At 38.8% G+C, this 19776-nt stretch overlaps 1 protein-coding gene across 1 annotated transcript in view; it reads left to right on the top strand.

The window, feature by feature from the left end:
* The first annotated feature begins 10481 nt into the window (after positions 1–10481).
* Positions 10482–19776, top strand: part of LOC128406012 (probable helicase senataxin) — a 51664-nt gene continuing 42369 nt past the window's right edge. Inside the window, exon 1 of the mRNA XM_053373061.1 lies at positions 10482–10497. The gene's annotated coding sequence lies outside the window, so the exon portion shown is untranslated. The remainder of the gene's footprint in view (positions 10498–19776) is intronic.

Below are 19776 nucleotides of genomic sequence, written 5' to 3'. Positions count from 1 at the left end.
ACCTTAAAAGGGAGCAGGATGTTTGTATAACAGCCTGCGCGTTTCCTGTCTCACAGGATGTTTATGTTGTCTGTTCCTTTCGTTTTCTGTTGTTTTGCCTGAGCAGTCGGAGCAGACGGTCATGTCTTCTTTGTTCTGACCAACGCCAAATAAACTGTAAATATGCTCTCATGCTGTGCAACTTTTGCTGTGTGAATTCTGCTGAAAGAGTGTGCACAAGTCCAAGAATGTGGCTATCTTTTCTTGAGGCTTCGTGTCGCTAAATTGCTGGTACTGCGTGACTACGGGAGGTCGATGTATCGTCCGGCACCAAGCTTGGGGGCTCAGATGGACTTTATCTCCCTGGCAGTATCCCAACAACTCTTACTATGCCAATAAAGGAGATTGATTGAGAACTAACTTATACTTAAGAGTACACCCATTGAAGTTAACAAACCTAAGTTGATCGTGCCTGTCAGGGGACTGCCATCAAAAGGGGGGAGGGAGGCAGGAACGATAGGGAAACAGACATGCAGCTTCCGTCGCCTAGTTTTCGCAAGGGAATCAAACATAAGGACAAGAGGAGGAGATTGGGGGTGTCCAGGTTCTTATGGGGGGGGGAGAACCCACTCTTGGAATCTGCTACTGACTGAGGCAGACATGAACTTTGGACTTCTCCACTGTACATAGTTTGCACCAAATAAAACCTATAAAAAGGCAGGTCGGAGTCCTGGCTGTTTACTCGTGAGCAACCATACGCATCCTTGACAGCGCCCATCAATTTCAGTGGGCCTGCTCTGCATAGGACTGACACAGGATACAACCCAAAGTAACATCCAAACTGTTCTACATTGTTATTAACACAGTTCTATTTTTAGTAATTCTGCCCAGAATCTTTTTTTTAAAAGGTTGTTGTTAAAAGGTGGTCTCTTGTCCCTCAGTGTCTAGGGTGGTTGGGAAGTGAGGAGGCTAGGAAGTTCACAACCTTCAAATAAGCATTTCTAGAAATAGATATCTAGGCTGTCTGGTTTGGAATTTGAACCTTTATCTTATGCTTTATAATAGTTGCTTTTCATGCCAACTTGCTTCCTGCCCCAATTTGTCTTAACAATTACTGTTGTGATTCCTTACTGTAGTAATTCCTAGTGTCCCTCCAAACCCACAGATTCGCCAGTGGGCCATCCTGAAAGCCAGGAGCCTGGGGAAGGTGGACAGGGACGACTATTACAACATCCAGGAAGTGTTGACGTGCTTGTTCAGAGTCATAGAGCTGGACCACTTTGAAAACTCTGATACTTATAACCTTGCAATAGTCGAGAAGGGGAATCTTATCTTGTTGCCTCGCCATCTGTATGATACCACCAGTTACAAAAACTACTGGCTAGGTGAGTAGAAGCAAGCTGAGATGTTAGGCATGAACCATTCTATAGAGAGCGGTAGCATTGTAGTACAGCAGAGATGGCTAAACCTTTTTGTCTTTTGGCGCATGGGCAACGTTGGCTCATAACAAAACCTCTGAGGGCTTCATGCCAGCACTGTGTGTGCCCCCCAAATGGGCATGGGGTGAGCATGGGTACAACCACCCCACACTCAGTCTGTGTGTCTTCCCCTCCAGTGCGTGCACGCACGCACACACACACACACACGGAAAGCTACCTTACACTGAATTTGACCATTGGTCCATATAGCTAAAAGCTTACTAACCTGTGGTCTTAGATGTTGCTGGAATATGTTTCTCATAATCTTGGACTATTAGCTTGCCAGTTGGGGCTGATGGGAATTGTAGTCTAATAGAATTTAGAGGGCTGCAGGCTTGCGCCCTGAGGCTCCTTTTCTCCTGTTCCTTGTAGAATGAAAACTTTCCTTCCTTTACCTGTATCACACATTTTTTGTGTGGCATTTAACTGTTGCATATATCATTTTTAAAAATCACACCATCTCAACTATGTTTCTGCAACCTGTTCAAAGAAATGTGTAATGAAAAACAGGGGAAGCTAACATGATGCCCTCCAGATGTTGTTGGACTCCCAACTCCCATCAGTCAATATGGTCTGCTGCCAGGGATGATGGGAGTTGTATTCCCAAGCTCTAGAGGGCTCCAGAGATTAAAAGTTTGAGTGGCATGCTAGCAGGTGCAATTACAAATGTAGGTTTTGTTTTGGTTGTGGATTAAGATCGGGAGTTAAGCCAACACCCAGTGATAGCTTCTGAACTTTCTCATTTTCATTGTTGTAGGTATCTGTATGTTGTTGATGGTGCTGGAAGAACAAGCCATGGATTTGTTGTTGTTTGGCCCAGACAAGCAGATTGACTTCATGCCGTGCATAATGAAGGCCATGAAGAAACCAACGGAGGGTAAATAACTAATAATCATTGGGGGCAGTGATACAAGCAAATTAAAAATAGTCTGAGTGTCCACTCTCTTAAGGTAAAATCATTCCTTTCACAGAACTTGTACGCCAAGTAACTTACTTAATGTGGAAATGTTATGGTATAGTATATGATGGCTGACAGCTAGTTTCTTTTTTAAAAAAACTTTTTTATTTATTCAAAATGAAAAAGTAAAAGAAAAATCATTATTCCATTTTGCATATCATATTTTGGAAAAAAATAAAACAAAACCCATATACACAAAAATAAAGAAATACTAAAACTTTCACCTGTGTAGCTTCCCTCCACCACAACTTGACATCCTTTATACTATAAATAGTTTAACATTGTGTCTTGTATTGTCCAATATATATCCATTATTAATTTTACCTTAGTTTGATTCATCTTTACATACTTATTCTACGCATAGCAATATATTATTCTTAGAGCAGTGTTTTTTCATATAGTCCTCAAAACATTGCCATTCCTTCCTTAGAATTTGGTTGGACTGATTTCTTATGGCTGCCGTTAATTTGGCCAATCTTATAAATTCACATAATTTAATTATCCAATCTTCTTTAGTGGGAATGATGTCTCCTTTCCAATTTCTAGCAGGTAGCAATCTGGCTGTGACTGTGGCATATAAAAACATCCTTTTCTTATCCTGTGGGATGTCATTTCCTAAAATACCCAATAGGAACGCCTCCAGTTTCTTCTCTCTAGAAATTTCAAACTTTTTTTTCTTTAATTCTTCATGGATACATCCCCAGAAGTTCTTAACTTTCTCATATCCCCACCATACATGGAACATTGTCCCCTCAATTTTATTACATTTCCAACACAGGTTGGATTTTAGTTTATATACCTTGACTAATTTAGAGGGTGTCATATACCACCTATACAACATTTTTACCAGATTTTCCATAATGGTGTAACAGGCGGTAAATCTGATGTCTGGTCTCCAAAGTTTTTCCCACTGCTCCATCTGCATTGTGTGGCTGATGTCCTGAGCCCATTTTACCATAACATCTTTTACTTGCTCATCTTTCAGGTCCCATTCAAGTAATAGATCTTAAATTTTAGATAATAATTTCTTATTGTTCTTTAATAATATAATTTGTAATTTGGATTCTTCTTTTCCGAAACCTTTTTTTTTATCTGAATTAAATACATTATTTAACTGGTGGTATTGTAGCCAATCGGTGAGATAATGCCTTATCTCTTCAAATGATTTCAATTTCATTTGCCCTTGATCTTCTTTTAGTAGTTGGCTGTAAGTTCCCCAATTGCTATTCATATTTATATTTTTAACTGCGAAGGCCTCTAATGGGGACAGCCGCCATGGCGTTTGAGGTTCAAGTAATGGTTGGTATCAGTCCACACCTTATAGAGGGCATTCCTAACTATATGATTAGTAAACCCACTGTGGACTTTGACTTTATTGTAGCCAAGGTAGGCATGCACACTGTCAACTGGGAAATACTGGCCTGTGAGCGCTCCAGTTGGAGAACAGCCTTTACCAAAGGTGTCCTGGGCTTTGAAGACACTCGAACTCAGGATGCAAGGGAGAAACGTGCTAAGAGGAAGGCACGCTTGGCAAATCCACACCGTGATCAACTCCTGCCCGGAAATCAATGTCCCCACTGTGGAAGGACGTGTGGGTCCAGAATTGGCCTCCACAGTCACTTACAGACTCATTGTTAAAACCGTGTCTATGGAAGACAATCTTACTCTGCTACGAGTGATGGCAAAAGAAGAAGCCACCCATATCTGTTGTTGTAACTCTCCAAGTCCAGTAAATCTGTCTTCTCTAACAAGATCCAATCCTTAATCCACGTCAGGAACGCTGCCTCGTAATACTTTCTTAAATTTAGAAGTGCAAAGCCCCCTCTCTCTTTCTTACCCATCAGTAATTTGTTATTTATACGGGATTTCTTACTCAGCCAGATAAACATTGTCAAATCTTTTCTCCACCTATCTAAACATTCAATTTTCCCTATATTGAGAGCCAATGTGGTGTAGTGGTTAAGAGCGGTAGTCTCGTAATCTGGGGAACCAGGTTCGCGTCTCCGCTCCTCCATATGCAGCTGCTGGGTGACCTTGGGCCAGTCACACTTCTTTGAAGTCTCTCAGCCCCACTCACCTCACAGAGTGTTTGTTGTGGGGGAGGAAGGGAAAGGAGAATGTTAGCCGCTTTGAGACTCCTTAAAGGGAGTGAAAGGCGGGATATCAAATCCAAACTCTTCTTCTTCTTCTTCTTATAATCGGGATCATTTGAAAAAGGAAGATCATTTTGGGGAGCACATTCATTTTTATTACCAAGATTTTCCCCCAAAATGAAAGTTTTAGTCTGGTCCAAATTTCCAATTTTTTAAAAAATTCTTTCCCAAATTTATTATAATTATCATCAAAAAAGGTTAATATTTTACATTGTTATTTCAATTCTGAGATATTTTGCTTCTTTCACTATCATCAAACCCGTTTTATCCTGTAGCTCCTTTTTCTCCTAACCCCTTAAATTTTTAATCATTAGTTTTGTTTTTGATCTGTTGAGTTTAAATCCAGTACAATCCAGAAACCTCACCAAATGCTGATATTTTTTCCAACGCTTTAGGTATACTCGATTCTGGGTCTTCTACTGTAATGATTAAATCATCTGCAAAGGCTTTCACTTTGAAAGCCTTTTGGCCCAGGGTAATTCCTTTAATTTCTTCTTCATTCCTCAATACCGAGTTTAGTATTTCCAAAGTCAATATGAATAATAAAGGAGAGAGTGGCATAGCTGTCAACTTTTCCCTTTTCTTGCAAGGAATCCTATTCGGAATAAGGGAATTTCCCTTAAAAAAAGGGAAATGTTGACAGCTATGGAGAGTGGGCAGCCCGGTCTTGTGCCTTTTTCTATTGATATATATTCTGTTTCTGCATTATTGATTATTAGGTTGGCTTTTTGTTTTTCATAAATAGCTTTTATGCCTTTGGTAAATTGTTCTCCCATTATAGCTAGGTCAATAGCTTTCTTTAAAAATTTCCATGATAAATTATCGAAAGCCTTCTTGGCATCCACTAACATGAAAGCAGCTTTCTTATTCGGCTTTAGGTCTAAATACTCAATTAAATCTATCACTACTCTCACGTTAGTTTTCATGTGATGGTCTGGGAGGAATCCGGCCTGATCTTGATTAATTACATCCTTTAGTACCGATTTCAGTCTGTTGGCCAGAATTCCTGCTTCCAGTTTGTAATTGTCATTTAAAAGTGAGATAGGCCGATAATTGGTAACAGATTCACAAGGCGATCCTTGTTTATGGATTAGAATTATGTTCGCTTCTTGCCATGAATCTGGGATTTTACCATCTTAGATTATTTTGTTCATAAGTGATTTCATTGGTATGGCTGATGTCTCTTCCGATTTCTTATAATGGATTGCTGGTAGCCCCTCTCGATCAGGTGATTTGCCCAACTTTGAAAGCGAAATAATCTGGTGTATCTCCATCATGGTAATTGGCGAATTTAGTTGGTCAATCTTCTCTTCTGGTATTTTGGGAATTTCTTTCCCTTGGAAATACTTTATTATGTCCTGTTCTTCCGCTATCCCTGCCTTATATAAATTTCAAAAGTATCCTAAAAAAGAATTGGTTATTCCTTCTTGGTTGTCAAGGTAAGTGTGGATAAGCCCCAAGGAGCAGAAATCAATTTGGTTGCACCTTCTTCAGATTGCTATTCTATGAATTAATTTCTGCAACTCACATTCATTTATCCATAGTACATTTGTTGTAGCTGCTCCATGAGAAAAGCATCCAGTTCAGCAACATTAACCCCCCCCCATTATAACATTGCCTCATATATATTTACTTCTGCTTAAAATCTTCTGTCAGCACAGTTAATTCTTAAAATCATTAGGTTTTCAGACTTTCTTCATTTCTTACTGTTTGTTAAGCAGTGCTGTTGTATTGCATTCACCACTTGGGAGCACCATAACCATTCAAATGCAGTCATAACAGTGAAAAATTTCCTATTATCTGTTTACTTTGTCAGTTTGCCAGCTCTGTGGGAGGAGGCCGTTACATATTAAAACACAGAGATAAGGAAGCCAGCCAAGCAAAGGCAAGACATATAGCAACATCCGGTTAAGGAGAGTGTTAAAATTGATTGATTGATTATATTTCTATCCTGCTTTTCACTCAAATGAATCCCAAAGCGGCTTACAAACAATAAATAATAACAACATGATAGAACATAAAAGAACAGGATAAATCATACAGAATAATTAACAAATTGTCAGTGAAACATCACAATTAAAGCAAAAGTCATATTATATGCTTAACAAATCAATGCAGCATTTATAATAAAAAACACTATTAACAATAAAAATATCGCAATCAAAAGATAAACTAAGCACTGTTAAATTCATACAAACACTCTCCCCACCTCCATGACTCATAATCATGACTCGATGCAGCTCACTAAAATACAAGTGCCTTGCACCACCCTCCACCCAAATTCTGACAGTGAAAAGTTAAAGTGTGGCTTATATTCACGACTTTACATCGTCAACAAAGCAGCGTGGCTCCCCCCCCCCCCCCAGGAAGCAGCCCGGGTATTGTCTTTTTTTCTCTCCCCCCACCCTTCAATTTTAAAGGTGCAGCTTATTTGCGGGTGCGGCTTATATTCGGGCCAATACGGTACAGCTCTGAATCTCAAGTGAGTTCTTTTCAAGCTTTCTACCTTCAACTTTCCCCATTGACCTGGCGCCAGATTCACCCTTCATGTCCTGTTAAATAGTGTATGGTCCATTATGGAAAATTCTGTGGCATCTTCTAGAATCCATGTGTGTATGTGTACACACACACACACACACACACACACACACACACACACACATGGCTACCACCCCTTTGCCTTTCCCATACACCTGACCACCACACCTCCCTTCACCCCTCCCTCCCTTATCCCCCTCACAGAGCAGTTTGCTAAACCGCTGTGTGAAATAAATATGGATACTGTTTGGCAGAAATTTGCTGGTGATTAGAAATCCTATCAAGTCAAAAGTTGGATGTGTTTTGGCAGCCTTCACCTTTTCAAAATTAATTAAACCAAAGTTCAGTTCTCCCCAATTTCCAAAACAAGACGGGCATTGTTCTGGAATGAAAACGGCTAACATGAAAAGTAAAGTTGAAAACCACTTAAGAGTGGCATTGCGGCAAAACAATCACTGTAAAAGCATAAGACAAATGGGAAAAAAGCAGAAAGTTGGCGCTGTAAAACATCATCCGGTAATACATGGTTAATACTCCTGCTCTACACACCCGGACACTTCTCCTCCACAGGCAGCAAATTTTTGCAGTCAGGCAACAGCTTGATCACCTGCAGTAGGCAGCATGGAAGACTTGCAGGGGTTACAAGTTGCCCATGAATTCAGCATCAAGTCAGTTCTCCACCCCATTATATGTATTATATTTATTACAATTTATCCATCCAATCTCCTGTGTGGGGGTTAAGCAGAGTATTAAAACCCCGTATTTGGCAGCAAAATGTAGAAGCTTTGGAACTAGGCTGCAAAACCTTATCTCTTCTGAGCAATTCCAGCTTATAAACTGTCTTCCCTTTGGTTTCCCTCTTAAAAAAAGAATAGGGGAACAACTTATAATCTTATAAAGTAAACTTAAAATATAGTGTTTACTTACTTAACAGTCTTGCATTGAATCACAGGAATGAGTGAGTCTTTTTGTTGTTGTTTTTGCTGACTGTATAGAGCTTCTCCATCTTTGGCTGCAGAGAATATAATCAATCTGATTTCGATGCTGCCCATCTGGTGATGTCCATGTGTAGAGTCGTCTCTTGTGTTGTTGGAAAAGCGTGTTTGTGATGACCAGCTTGTTCTCTTGACAGAACTCTATTAGCCTTTGCCCTGCTTCGTTTTGATCTCCAAGGCCAAACTTGCCAGTTGTTCCTTTTATCTCTTGATTCCCTACTTTAGCATTCCAATCCCCTATAATGAGAAGAACATCCTTCTTTGGTGTCACTTCTATAAGGTGTTGTAAGTCTTCATAGAATTGCTCAATTTCAGTTTCTTCAGCACCAGTAGTTGGTGCATAAACTTGGATTACTGTGATGTTAAAAGGTCTGCCTTGGATTCGTATCGAGATCATTCTATCATTTTTGAGATTGCATCCCAGTACAGCTATCGCCACTCTTTTGTTGACTATGAGGGCCACTCCATTTCTTTTACGGGTTTCTTGCCCACAGTAGTAGATATGATGGTCATCCGAACTGAATTCGCCCATTCCCGTCCATTTTAGTTCACTGATGCCCAGGATGTCAATATTTATTCTTGCCATCTCATTTTTGACCACATCCAACTTACCCAGGTTCATGGTTCTTACCTTCCAGGTTTCTATGCAATATTTTTCTTTACAGCATTGGACTTTCCTTTCGCTTCCAGGCATATCCGCAACTGAGCGTCCTTTCGGCTTTGGCCCAGCCGCTTCATCAGCTCTGAATCTACTTGTACTTGCCCTCCACTCTTCCCCAGTAGCATGTTGGACACCTTCCGACCTGAGGGGCTCATCTTCCAGCGTCATAACTTTTATATGCCTGTTGTCTTTGTCCATGGAGTTTTCTTGGCAGGGATACTGGAGTGGCTTGCCGGTTCCTGCTCCAGGTGGATCACGTTTGGTCAAACCTGTCCACTATGACCTGTTCATCTTGGGTGCCCTGCTCGGCATAGTTCATAGCTTCTCTGAGTTATTGTGTTATTTGGTTGAATATAAAATTGTAAAATCCAATAAAATTTATTTTAAAAAAACAGCATCATTGACCATATTACATGTATGGGAAACAAAACAGCTTTGACCATAACATTGCAAAAGTGTTTTACACAATAAAATGAACAAGGGCTCTGAGACATATTTTGTTTTTATTAAATAATCAATAAAACTTATTTTTTTTAATACATCAGATGACATTGTAACATCAGAGGGTACAATTTTAACTATTCTCACGAATGTGTGAGTTATTTCAGGCTCAAAGAGACCTTAAACCTGTCCAAAAAAGTAATATATTTTTTTGTAAAAAAACCCCTTCAAAATCAATTTATTTTATAACCACAAAAAACACCCTCCTTATTTTTACAGCATAATAAGTACATGGTTAGCCCATTCTACAACAAAAGTATGATACACGTGTTAGTTGTGGTTTGTACGCTATGGCTTATTGAACATACCGGGAATAAAATGACAAAAATTCACTTTGAATGGTTGGTGACCTTTTTCTGTGGCACCTAATACCATTTTTATACCTTATTTTGAAAGAGACCACAATTAGCTTTATTTTGATACCAAAATAAGCCCAATCGGTTGAAAAATAAGCGAAACAGCAGGTTTTTTCTAAACTGACACAGAAATTGCATTAGCCTAAATTGCACAAAAATTGAAATTTTCAAAAAATTCTCCTGTGCCCAATTTTGGACCAAAAAATCTTTAAATTTTTTTTTGAGGTTATCTCATAGTGGTGATGGCTTGTGAATGCTCTTCACAATAAATACCTCTGATCACTCAGAGATCAGATCACTCTGATCACTCAATCGCCACTTCCTGCCCACCTCCCTCTGCCTGTTCCTGCTCCTCCCTGGCATTCTCCGGCAGTACCATGACACATTAAAAAAACTGAAGAAAACTGAAGTTTTGAGTCGTGAGAGCACGGTCAAATATTAAAATCAGGTGATTTGTGATTTGGCGTGGAATGATCCTCGCTTGAAATTCAACCTGATGGAGCCTTCCAAAGAACTTGTTCACTTATTTTTTGGAAGTTTTGGTTGGTCTGGATAAAAGGTGTTGCCTGATACTGGATTTTTACATTTTTTCTCTTGTCCCCAACAAGTTTTTCTTTACTGTTTTTAAATTTACATGTTTTTATTGTCTTCAAAGTGCTATTTCCCATCTAAGCATGTTTTGATTTGTTTGTTGCTGTTTTTTTAGATGAAAGCATCAATCCTTTCTGGCCTGCGCTCCACTGTTTCATGGTGATCCTGGATAAGCTTGGGTCTAAAGTATGGGGACAGGTCATTGATCCAATCCAGGCATTTCAAACTATTGTCAACAATGCGAGCTATCAGAAAGCAAGAGAAACTGTTCGCCAAAGTTGCATCAGGTTGGTCCTTTATCCTTTTATTATTATTTTTAAAATACAGCAGTTTGCACATTCTCTTTTCACAGAGGTTAATAACTCAGGTAAAATCCCAGTTAGCTGGAAGTATACAATTGTGGTCCCAGTTTACAAGAAAGGACAACCTATAGATCTTGGCAACTATAGGCCAATTAGTTTGCTTTCCATAATGGGGAAATTATATGCCCATTTCCTTTGCTTTAAATTGGCAACATTTCTTGAGGATAATAACATAACCTCTGAAGCCAAGGCTGCTTTCCGTACGAAGTACTCAACATCTGACCACTGTCTTGTGCTGTCACACCTAGCAGAGAAATATACTAGGACCACTCCAAGGCCATTTATATATGGCCTTTATGGACCTAAAATCTGCCTTTGACTCCATCCCTAGATCCAAATTATGGTCAAAGTTGTATTCAGTGATGGAGGACAAGAGACTCCTATACCTTATAAAAGCCTTATATAGTGATAGGAACATGTAGGTTGCTGGGGCAACTCTCTAACAAAACCACAATGTTAAGAGGGGTCAGATAGGATTGTATTCTGCCCCCCCCCGTTGTTTAATCTTTTTAGAAATGACTTAGAGGAAGTCTTAATGGGGCCAGAAGGACACTGTTCAAAGATGGGGGCAAGAAGCACCCAGATTTGTATCTGAATAGAATGTGAAGTCTTTTTCAGTTGGATTTCTCACTCTCCATATGTCTGACAGGTCAAATTTGTCCACCATTTCAACAAAAACCTTTGGTAATCTGCCAGCATTCATTACTTTCTGTGTCTGTGTTTTATCCATAAGCGTTGATGCAACTCCATTCAGGTCCCCCATCAAAATCAATTGATAATCCAAATAGTCCAGAAGTCTTGTTTCCAAGTTCTTAAAAAAATCTGCTTTGCCATCATTTGGTGCATAAATTCCCAACAGCAAATATTTTTTGCCTTGTGCATTGATTTCTACTGCAATATATGTTCCCTCATCTTTGAACATCATTTTGGGATTCCATTTTTCTTTCACGTAAACGACCACTCCTCTTTTCTTCACTTTGTCAGATGAAATGAATTCTTGACCAAGTCTCTTATTCTGAAGGACTTTTCTGTGTAATCTAGTAACATGAGTTTCTTGCAAACAAATTATGTCCAAATTCTGTTTTGCTAACACATGGTATACTTGGTTCCTTTTTGGTCGTGAGTTCAAACCATTAACATTCCATGAATATATTCTCAATACCATCTTAAACTATTCAGGAGCTCCTGCGCCTGCCCCTGGCGTCTGCTCACTTTCCAATCCCAGATCCTTGGCATTTTTTTCCAGGAACCCTGTTTTTTCTTCGACGGTCCTAATTCTTTGTTTCCTTCCTTGAAATTTAAAGGAGAGGCCTTCTGGAAATTCCCACCTAAAAAAGATGTTCTTCCTTCTCAGAGTTCCAGCCAAGTCTGCGTAGTTATTCCTTAGGTTCAAAAAATGCTTTGGAATCTCCTTAAACAAAACAATTGGCTTATCTTTAATCTTCAAGCTTTTTTTGTAATGTAGACCCAATGTCAATCCTTAAGATTATCTTGTTCCAATTGGGGTGCGCCTCTTACTCTCAGTTGATTCTCCCGTTCCTTCATCTGTAAAAAAGCAATTGCATTGAGCGCATCCTATTGAATCTTCTCCACGTCAGGCACTCTCACTGTTTCCAATTCCCTCAATCTTGTTTCGTGGACAGCAACTTCCTCCCTGACCTCTTGAATGCCTTTTTTCACATCTACAAATTCTTGTTTCAACTCCTGTACAGTCTGCTGAGTTCCTCTCACACCTGCTCTTATGTCTGTTAACATTTGCATCACCGACTCTTCAAAAGTTGGTGCTTTAGAAGGTCTTCTATCTTTACTTTTACTTTTCTCAGACTTATCTACCCCATTAGCCATAGCTATTCCAAAGTTTCAAGGTCAGCTCACCCAGTCAGAGTCCACCAGATTTTTAGTGCGCAGGCAGCAGCAGGCAGCCCAACAGCTTCCCTCTTTCAAAGTCTTATTCTCTTTCCTTATTTTATTATTTTATTTTATTTTATTTTATTGGAACCACAAAATTAGTTCAAACACTTATATCCAGTTCAAGGAGGGTAAAAGAAACTCTGTGTGCTATTTTAACAATCTCAGATAGCAGCAGTTACTTTGTAATCCCCAAAGAGGAAAACGAAAGTTGAATGTAACTGCTCCCTTTGTGACATAATAATGGAGTCTAGCCTTCCCCTGCCGGGAGAACCGCTTCTAAAAAGAAAGAGTCTAATCCACTGTCAAGTCTATCTCAAGCAGGGTCTCAAATCAATCAAATTCTCCCCCCTTCCCCCTGCAGAAAGAGGGGTTTGACATATTTCCTTGGAAGTTTTGACAGGTCTTTTAAAGTTACGGCTTCGGTCAGCGGTAACTGCTTTCACTTTTACTTCAGTGGAAAGGAATCGACCTCCGTAATTTAAATCCCTTTCGTTCCAATTAACTGTCCAAACTAAAATCTTTTTTACTCACAATTGTCCAATCCTTGATAATTTGGTCGGAGAAATTGGTCGCTCACAATTGCCGGACTTGGAGCTTTGCGCTATGAAGAAAGTGAGTAAATTCCACAGTACCCGCGTCTCCAACCCCGCTCGCTCTCGGGGCTCTTATTAGAGCTTACCGGGGAGCAGAGGAGTCACTAAGGGTACCTGCCAGAACACCAGGTCCTCAGAAAGCCCGATCTGAGGTTTTTTAGGGGCTCCGCGACACTCTCGCGGTCGCCCCAATCTTCAAAACGCTGGGGCTCTTTCTTCCGAAAGAGCTCCCGTCCGCCATTAATCGAGCGGCCAACCAGAAGCCTTTTCTTTCTTTTTTTCCCTATTATTTACTGAAATTTTATTGATGTTAGCTGCCCTGAGCCCGGCTCTGGCCGGGGAGGGCAGGGTATAAATAAAATTTATTACTATTATTATATCATTTGCTATCTGTACTCCTAGCTCTTTACTCCATTTTTGTCTTTCATATTCTAAATCGTATTTCTTCCTGTTAAGTAAAGTTTTATATAGGGCAAGTGTAGGATTTTTTGTTTTTGTTGCAGAGATTAAATCTTGTAACAGCGTGGGTGTTTCCGATGCTGCTATAGCATCAGGGCCAAACTGCTTTTCCAACATATGTTTCAATTGGATATATTGCCAGTGTATTTCACAGGTTAATCCATACTTTACCTGCAAAGTCTTATATTCCACAAATTTGTAGTTCTCATCAATTAATTGATTCAGTGTCAAAATACCTTTTCCATCCAGTTTTGCCACATTATTACAGTGGTACCTTGGGTTAGGAACTTAATTTGTTCTGGGGGTCCGTTCTTAACCTGAAACTGTTCTTAACCTGTGGTACCACTTTAGCTAATGGGGCCTCCCGCTGCCGCCACACGATTTCTGTTCTCATCCTGAAGCAAAGTTCTTAACCTGAAGTACTATTTCTGGGTTAGCGGAGTCTGTAACCTGAAGCGTCTGTAACCCGAGGTACCACTGTACTTGATTTCCAATTTTTAGTTTTGGGTTGGCCCATATTGTTAATTTCTCATGCTGGTAAGGGTCATCCTTATTATTTTTATATATGTTCATCCAAATTTTTATGGGTGCTTTAATAGTCTCCAGATTAATGGGATATTTCTTATAGTTGTAGCTGAGATTGGTCCACCCCACAAGAGATTCAATGAAACTATATTTGAGAGTAGCCCAACTGGGATTCCTGCTTGCTCTCCAACAATTTGTCTTGCTCAGCAGGTAGGCCTGGTGATATAATTCCAGATTTGGGAGTCCAAAACCACCTTCCTTAGTTGGAAGTTGCATTTTATGTAATGATATTTTTGGTGGCTTTGTACCCCACAGGCACAATCTAAATATTTGATTTATTTTTTGAAAATATAAGTTGGGAATATATATTGGTAATCCTCTAAGAATGTATAAAAGCTTTGGAACAATAGTCCTTAAAGGACATTAATTAAAGGACATTAACCTTTCCCCAAAGGGAAAGGTTTGGAGGTCCCCACCTTTCAATATCAAAATAAATTTCTTTTATAATTTGATTCAAATGTAATTTTACGATTTGGTTAACATCTGATGAAATCATTATGCCCAAATATTTAATAAAGTCTTTGCACATCCAAAATTGATGGTTTTTATACAATGTAGCCTATTTGTATACAATGCCCTATTGGCAAAATCTCTGATTTTGTCCAATTTATGGAATAGCCCAATATTCAGCCAAAGGTTTTTATTTTCTCCATAATTATTGGAATTGTATCTTCTGGTTTTGTAATAAATAGAAGGATGTCATCTGCAAATAATACAATTTTGTAATTTTCTTTGTTGTGTTTTATCTCCTTGATATGCTCATCTTGAATTATTACTCTTGTTAGTGGTTCCAGGCATAGATTAAATAGTAACGGAGACAGAGGGCATCCTTGTCTTGTTCCTCGTTTTAGATTAATCACATTAGATATTCTACCATTTGTAACAGTCCGAGATGTTGGATTTTTGTAAATCATTTTAATCCAGTTACAGTATTCTGTAGGGAAGCCAAATTTACATAACACGATCCCTATGAATTCTTTATAGATTCTATCGAAAGCCTTTTCTGCATCTAGTGACATTATCATAAACTCCTCTTGCTCTTTAAATTTATCAAATCTATTGTTAATCTTACATTATCTGTGGCTTGTCTTGTTTTTATAAAACCTGTTTGATTATTAAGTACCAAGTCTTGGATGACTTTTTGTAATTTTTCAGCCAGTATTGCATTCAGAATCTTTGCATCGACATTCATTAATGAAATTGGTCTGTAATTTGCACATTCAGTGGGGTCTTTGTTAGGTTTTGGTATAATTATTATTAAAGCTTCATTAAATGTTGCAGCATAGACACCTTTATACCTCATAAACTCATATTGTTTCCTCATAAACCTCTAGAAGTCTGGGGACTAATAATTTTTTGAATATTTTATACTATTCTATAGGAAAACCATCTGGTCCAGGTGATTTTCCATTACCCATTGTTTCTATTTCATTCTCAATATCAGGGGGGCTGATAGCATATCTTTGTGATATTCTTCAATGGTTGGTAGTTTAATATCCTGAAAAAAGTTTTCCACCTCATCCTCTGGTATATTTTCTGGCCCTTCATATAGCTTTTTGTAGAATTTAAAAAAATCGTTATTTATATCTGTTGATGAGGTCGCTGTGATTTCCCCCCCTTTCTTATTAAAGGTATTATTTGGTTCATTTTCTTCTGCTTTAGATGATTAGCTAGAATTTCTGTCGGTCTTTCTCCTTGTTCCCAATACGTTTGTCTTAGACATAATAAGCTGAACTCAATTTTTTGAGCTAGTATATTATCCAGTTCTAGTGTTTGTTGTTGTATTCTTTCATATGTAACCCTAGATGGGTTATTTGCCATATTGCCCCATAATGTTTTAAAAGTTTTTTTTAGGTTATTTTCTTTTAATTTTTGCATCTTGACCTTGTTGGCAGAGAAATATATTTTCTTCCCTCTGATATAAGCTTTGTAGCCTTCCCATTCCTTCAGTCTTGGCGTTAATGATTTGGAGTTATTTTTAAAATATATTTGCGTATCTTGCGTTATATATTGAATGAAGTTTTTATCATTTAATAATGATATATTAAGATACCATCTCCTCATACCTTCCTGGGTATTGGATAGATTACATTCCAATATTACTGCTGAGTGATCAGCTATAATGGGAATATCAATGTCACATCGGCTAGTAAAGAAGTGTAGTGATGCTGATGTTAAAAAAAAATCAATTCTGTGCTGGGTATTGTGAATTCCTGCAAAATATGTATAGGATTTTTCCTTAGGATGGTGTAGTCTCCATGAATCCACTAAATTCCAGTATATCATATAATAATTAATTGTCTCTCTCTAACCTTCGTCATTTTTTTCCTAGCTGTAGAAGTGGCGTCCATCTGCGGGTCTAAAATTTCATTAAAGTCTCCACCAATTATCAGATACTGATACAATAAAGAGCTTAATCTCTTAAAACAGTTGTGAATAAACTTAATGGTCATCAGTATTAGGGGCATAGACATCGACTATTGCTATTTCTGTCCCTTCTCTTTTAATTGCAGTTATTAAACACTGACCATCTTCCTCTCTTATTATATCTTGCGTTTCATAAGACCAGCCTTTCCTAAATAGAATCGTGACTCCCTTTGCATTTTCATCTAGATTTGTTGAAAAAACTTCTTTTACCCATTGACTTTTCAAAGTTTGTGCCCCTTGTTCTGTCAAATGTGTTTCTTGTAATAGTCCTATATCAGCCTTTAATGACTGAAAATGGTTAAGTGTTAGGATCTGTTTTTTCCTTTCCTTTAATCCCTTGGCATCCATACCTATAATTCTCATATTATAAATTGCAGCTTTTATCTATAGGGTCTCTTGTCCTCTATTTTTATCTTTGGCAGAGTCTTGGGAAGGCTTAGTATGAACCAAATATATTGCAAATTATTATCACTCTAATTAGAGACATCTATTAACTGTGCTTGTATTTAACATATGGATTGTGAAACAAAGTTAATTCACCTTCTTACATATCTAAATATATATAGAGCAGATACTACCCAATCAATTTAATACACCCTCTAATTAAATTTTAAGTATTTCCAATCAAATAATTAGTATTTGAAAAATATTCAAAGAGGGATAGAGAGAGAAAAGAGAGGAAACTAGGAAATAGCTCTAGCTACAAATAGGAAGAGTTCTGAAAAGGTAGGCACAAATGACCAACAATTTATAATAATAGTAACAGTACTAACGATAAAAAAGGACAAAGAAAACTACTTAGTGTGAAATATTGCTCAGGGTAAAGGTCCTGCAGGCTTCCGTGGTTCATATCTGCTTTCCCCGGACCTCTGAGCACAGCAGAGTAAACACAGCATATTTAGCCTTTTAGCCTTCTGCCCTCTGTGCTTGCCTTTAGTGTGCATAAATCAAAAGTCCAGTCAGCTTCTCTAATCTAGAAGTGTTTATTTACAGCAGTATAAATCATCATCCAGTGTCTGGTAAAAAGTACATCTCTGTTCCGTACAAAAACGAAACCAGAATAACAGAACAAAGAAACAGATCCCGGATGTGTGACGTAGGATCTCTCCGCCCCCTCAGAAGGCAGGACATACGAACTGAGCTGTTTAACCCTGTAAGCTCAGGTTCTCCTCACACTTAGTACACTTAACAATAAAACACAACTAGATAACAAAAGAAAAAAAGAAAAAATGCAAACATTCACCCCTTTGAGCTCCTAATTTCACCAATATAATGGTTGGGAGCTTTTGACTTAGCACATAAGGATTTAAAGGAATTGTCGATTTGCTTCATTTCCCCCTTTTGATTATCAACTTATCGTATTTTTCGCTCTATAGGACGCACATTTTCCCCTCCAAAGATGAAGGGGAAATGTGTGTGCGTCCTATGGAGCGAATGCAGGCTCCTTGGCTTCGCGGCCGACGCACCTGACCTGGAAGCCGGAGGAGGAACAGAAGGGTTTCCTTCTGTTCCTTCTCCAGCTTCGCTGAAGGGGCGCTGCGCCTTCTCCCTCTCTGCGCAGCGCCCCTTGAGCGACGCGCCTGTCATGCGAAGCCGGAGGAGGAAGAGAAGGGACTCCTTCTGTTCCTTCTCCAGCTTCGCTGAAGGGGCAGTGCCCCTTCAGCGACACGCCTGTCCTGGCTTCTGTCTTAGCCCTGCACAGCCTCTTCAGGCAGGGGAAGCCTTCATCCCGCTGCCCTGAAGAGGCTTGGCGCGGTTATCCCAGAAGCCAGAACAGCCACACGGTATCCCCGAAGCCGGATCCCTCTTGCTGTTCTGGCTTCTGGGATTCAGAATAATTTTTTCTTGTTTTCCTCCTCCCAAAACTAGGTGCGACCTATGATCCGGTGCACCCTATGGAGCGAAAAATACGGTATATACATAAGTAAACAACATATAATTACACGGTTTGAGACTTATTGAATGACAAATCAATATTTCCACGGCATTTCGACTTTAATAGTGGTATAAAACCAGTTGACTATTAACCCGAGGGTATATAGAATTCCACCATTATTAAATTACTAATATATCTAGAGTTTCATGGCTCTATGCCAAAGATACTTTGTTCAGATGGTGAGTCAACATGAGTTGGAGGTTCTTCAAGCAGAAAGGTCAAAGAAGAGCTTCAAAATGGAGGACATTACCCCACACCATTTTCAATTAGAGTAGGAGAAAAAGGAAAAGCCCCCCTACCCTTCACCATGGCTCTTTATCCACAATTTATTGCTTGGAGGTAGGATATCGCGTTACCATGGTTTTGAAAACGGCACAGTTCATCATTTATCTTTAAGCAGAAAGTAGCTGGGTATATTGTAAAGTGTTGTATTTTTAATTCCCTTGCTAGCTTGTGAGCAGGAGCAAATAATCGTCTCTTTTCTGCCACCATTGGAGCATAGTCCGGGAAAATAGAAATGATATGTCCCCTCCATTCAAGGGGTTTAGCATTCGACTTTTCCCGGAAAGTTTTAAGGATATAATCTCGCACCCTTGTGCACGCAAATTGAATTATTGTTATATATGTTTCCCCTCTTGCTTTCTTGGTTTTCAGTGGAAAACTTTTAACACCATTTTTCTCCACCTTTAAATCCAGCTGTAGCTCCAGCATTTCCATTAAACAGCTTTCTATATATTCAATTACCTGAATTCCTTCAGGAGGAAGGTTTTTAAGACCTAAAATTTTAAGGTTTTTCCTTCGATATCAGATTCCAACTGGAGTAAGCATTTGTCCATCAGGCTTTGTGTTGCAAATGATATTTTCTCCAAGACATTAACACGCTGTTCAAGTGTGTTCATATGAGATGTTAAAACTTTAGATCTATTCTCATTTGTGATGTATCCTGTTTAATCGCTGACATTTCTGTCTTAAGCTCCCCAATGTCTTCTTTAATAGACCGTAATAAGTGAATCATCTCATGTGACTCTGACATTATTTGGCCTTCCTGCATTTCCGTTGCTCTTTTGTCAAAGCTTTTCTTTCTTTCTGTGGCTTTTGGGGAAGTTAGAGCTGAAGCGTCTCACTTCGTTTGTTTTGTTTTGTTTTTAAAAGATATTTATTAAGATTTTACAAAATGAAAAAAGAAAAAAGAAAAATACAAAATAAAAATAATTAAAAAACAATTCCATCTTTCCATCACTTATTTTACATTTGCTTGTTTCCCGGACCTCCTCACACCTCCCTTTTTTGTAT

The sequence above is a fragment of the Podarcis raffonei genome, chromosome W (genome assembly GCF_027172205.1).
Source record: "Podarcis raffonei isolate rPodRaf1 chromosome W, rPodRaf1.pri, whole genome shotgun sequence".
Classification (NCBI taxonomy): domain Eukaryota; kingdom Metazoa; phylum Chordata; class Lepidosauria; order Squamata; family Lacertidae; genus Podarcis; species Podarcis raffonei.
This window is presented reverse-complemented; position numbering and strand designations above follow the sequence as displayed.